Source organism: Aquarana catesbeiana, linkage group LG02, assembly GCF_042186555.1.
Source record: "Aquarana catesbeiana isolate 2022-GZ linkage group LG02, ASM4218655v1, whole genome shotgun sequence".
Classification (NCBI taxonomy): domain Eukaryota; kingdom Metazoa; phylum Chordata; class Amphibia; order Anura; family Ranidae; genus Aquarana; species Aquarana catesbeiana.
In genome coordinates this window covers 740179244-740183364 of record NC_133325.1, presented here as the reverse complement: position 1 = coordinate 740183364, position 4121 = coordinate 740179244, and the positions used below count along the sequence as shown (strand labels likewise).

General features: G+C 40.5%; 1 pseudogene; it reads right to left on the bottom strand.

Annotated features, from left to right (window-relative positions):
• Positions 1-995: 995 nt before the first annotated feature.
• Positions 996-1112, bottom strand: LOC141130810 (U2 spliceosomal RNA; annotated as a pseudogene).
• Positions 1113-4121: the final 3009 nt, after the last annotated feature.

Sequence of the window (4121 nt, the reverse complement as noted above, 5' to 3'; positions counted from 1 at the left end):
TGGGCCGAATGCCCCCCTGTTAGGTTTGCAGCAGAACTCCTGAATGGGGGAAATGTTCTAACCCGAATGGCGAATCTCATTGAAGTCTTTGGGAGCCAAACACGAAAAATCAAAAGTGCCCATTTTGAAGGCGTATATACAAAGAATTGGCCATAAAAGGGGCATGGGGGTCTGGGTACTGCCCTAGGGGACATGTATTAATCATTTTTTTTTTTAAACAATAGTTTTTTCAGGAGCAGTTATTTTAATGATGCTTAAAGTGCAATTATAAAAATTAAAAATGAATTTAAATATACTGGGGGGGGGGGTCCCCTTAATGTGCCTGTAAAGTGGGGCATCTGTAGCATGCATAAAACATGCAAAGATGACATTTCTAAAGAAAAAAAAAAGCTAGTCAAATCCCATTTAAAATGACTCGCAATTACAATTGCCGGCACCCGACTATTGAAAAAATAAAGAAAAAAATCAGCGTGCCCCCCCCCAGTCCATACTAGGTTCTTCAGATCATATATGGATTTTAAGGGGAACCCCACACCATTTTTTTTTTAACTGTGTGGGGTCCCCCCCAATATCTATACCAGAACCTTATCTGAGCATGCAGCCTGGCAGGTCAGGAAAGGGGGAATAAGTGCCCCCCCTTCCTTAACCATACGAGGCCACATGTCCTCAACATGTTGATGGGAACAAGGGCCTCTTCCCTAGAACCCTGGGCTGTGGTTGTTGGGTCTGCGGGCTGCAGCTTATCGGGATCTTTAAGCCCCCTTTAACAAGTGGGCCCCCAGATCCCCTATGTTTTGTTGTCTGGAATTTATCGATTTGAATTATGTTTTTGGAGTTCATATGGGGGCACGTTTGTTCCTAACTTTTCTCATTCATTGAGTCACACTTTTTTTAGCATGTCACACTATATCATTCGTGATGTGGTGTATTATCACTGTTATGTATATATCTTTCATGCATTCATATTTTCTTCTTACGCTTATATATCTTGAATTTTTGGTTTTATACTTATTTATTTGAAGCACTTTGCACTTTAATGGAGAGTGCTCCTGGCAACTGATAAGAAAGAACAGATACTATACTTGATCTTAGCCAAAAGGCCGAGAAACGATGCACTGTTTAATTGGAGAACTGTATAGCAAATGAGGTTTAATGTTGATGTTGGGGGGGGGGGGTACAACTGGAGGAGTCAATAGTGGTGAAGGATCTGGGTGTCCTGGTAGATCATAAGCTTAATAATAGCATGCAATTCCAAGCTGTGGTTTCCAAAGCGAGCAAGTCCTTTATTGTATTAAGAAAGGTATGGACTCCAGAGAGAGAGCTCATTTTGCCTCTGTACAAATCATTAGTAAGACCTCATCTGGAATATGCAGTTCAGTTTTGAGGATATCAGGGAACTGGAGAAAATCCAGAGAAGAGCAACCAAACTCATAAGAGGCATGGAGAAGCTCAGCTATGAGGAAAGATTAGAGGAACTGAATTTATTCTCTCTTGAGAAGAGGAGATTATGGGGGGATTTGAGAAATGTGTATAAATAAATAAGTGGTCCATATAGTGAACTTGGTGTTGAGTTATTTACTTTAAGGTCCTCACAGAGGACAAGGGGGTACTCTTTAGGTCCGGAGGAAAAGAGATTTAATTTCCAAATACGGAAAGGCTTCTTTACAGTAAGAGCTGTGAAAATGTGGTATAGACTCCCTCAAGAGCTGGTTCTGGCCAGCTCAGTAGATTTCTTTTAAAGAAGGCCTGGGTTCTTTTCTAAATGCACATAATATAACTGGATACTAATATTTATAGGCATAGTTGATCCAGAGAATATCCTTTTGGGGGATCAGGAAGGAATTTTTTCCCCTGCTGGAGCAAATTGGATTCATGCTTTCTTTTGCTTTCCTCTGGATCAACTGTGGGTATAGGATTGTGTGTATTTAGATTTTCTATTTCAGTGTGTTGGTTTTCTTTCTTTTTTCTTTTCTCTGTTGTTTGAAGTGAATGGACTTTTTTTAACCAGATTAACTATGTAGCCATGTAATATAACTAAATATCAAAATCATTACCCCTTTCATAATTATCAAGTTATCTGGTATAGATTTTTCTTGAGCAAGGAAAACAGAGAACAGCAAAATAGTAAGATCAATCCCACCCCAAATCTCACAAGACTAGCAGTCAGAGGCAGATGAGATCATACTGCCAACATACAGCTATAAGGCTCCAGGCACGCAAAGTGCATTTCTATTTATTAGAAGGATTTGAAGACAAAAGGTAAATCTTTCAGGGTACTGCTTAGGCACAATTACCATTTCTAGATGTTCTGTATAATTTAATATTTTCACTTTCTGAATTTAAATCCACTTCATCTACATACTAAAAATGTACATTATTTACGATATATAATTTGTTTCTAAAACCAACAATTCAACTGACTGGACAAACAAAAGGGCTAAGTATAATCTCAGCATGCACCACAACACCACTATTGTGTAATATAAGGCTGCATTCACACCTGAGCGTTTTCAGCTCATCAAACGCTTGTAAAACGCTCAAAAAAACGCCTGAAAAACACCCAACAAGCAAAATCATATTCATTTCAATGGCACCTGTTCACATCTGAGCGTTTTGTCACCAGAAGCAAAATGCCTGAAAAATGCCCAAAAGCTCAAAAAAGAACACGAGCTTCTTTGGGGCAGATTACAGGCATTTTTCTGCCTTTTACATTGGTGACCTGAACAAAATCACTATAAAAACAGGGCAAAATCATGGTAAAAACGGGGCAAAATCGTGGTAAAAAAACGCGACTTTGAAGGGCTCAGGTGTGAATGCAGCAGTATGTAGTGTAGATTTTCTTTTGTACTTGCTATACATATATTTTATTTCTTTATTATAGATTTTTTTGTACTTTTGGGTAAAACTTCTTACAGTTAAATATTGTTTTTTACTCAAATCAAATTGGTGCTTAAAATCCTAAAGTTCTCCTGTCATTCTTCTACATGATAGCGGCAAATAGATACTTTTCTTTTAGTATTCAAGGTATCCAGAATATTTTTCTGCTAGTTACTAGTAGATAACTCTATGTTCAATCTTTCCAATTCAATTCCATCACTATTCAGCAGTTTAAGCTTTCTCGAAAATATTCCTGTTTATCTTTAGGATAATGAATTTGTTTCACTGTAAACAAGAAAGAGTCATAGCATAAAACATATTTTATTGTATAGACAAGAGATTATTCTTGATCTTTTTCTCTAATGATGGGTTAAAAGTTAACTGTGGTTCTAGTTAACAATGTAACAATGGCGGCTGATGCTCAAAATTTTGGGGGGGTGCAAACAAACTGAAAAATATGAAAAAAAACCCATCAATTGTAGCCACTGTGCCCATCAAACGCAACCACTGTGCCCATCAAATGCTGCTACTGTGCCATCAAATTCTCTAACTGTGCCCATCAAATGCTTCCACTGTGCCCATTGAATGCAGCCACTGTGCCCATCAAATGCTACCACTGTGCCCATCGAATGCTGGCACTGTGCCCATCGAATGCTGCCACTGTGCCCGTCCGTCTGCCCAGCACTTACCCAGTCTCGGTGGGGTAGCGGGTGATGGCAGTGATGTCCTCCATGCTCCTCCATGTCCTCGATGTCTTCTTCTGTTCTCTCCTATGATTGGACGCCTGACAGGCATCCAATCACAGCATCGTTTCAGCCAGTCAGGTGACGGGTAACAGAGCGCGAGCACCTGATTGGCAGAAGGGCGGTTCAGTGTTAGGAAAGCGAATATTTATTCGCTTTTCTAACACACCTGGGTGAACTGCGAGCGCCAAGCATGGCGCTCGCTGTTTACCTTTTTTGACGCCTATTAGAGCCTATGGTTCTAATTAGGTGCTTCAAAACACCCCCCACTGCTGTAATGCAAGCGACTGGTGCCCGAAGACAGGCCGGGTGCCTGAATAGGAGGTGGCAGCGGCAGCCATGGATAGATTCATGCAATGCATGAATCTATCTATTGGTGATAGAGGGGGGTGGCTGGAGAGAGGGGGCGGCACCCGTGCACCCTTATGGAATAAACCATGTCTTGTCTCTGGATGGCTCTACATGAGTGGATCTCTAACTAGGAACCATGGAGAAGAGGAC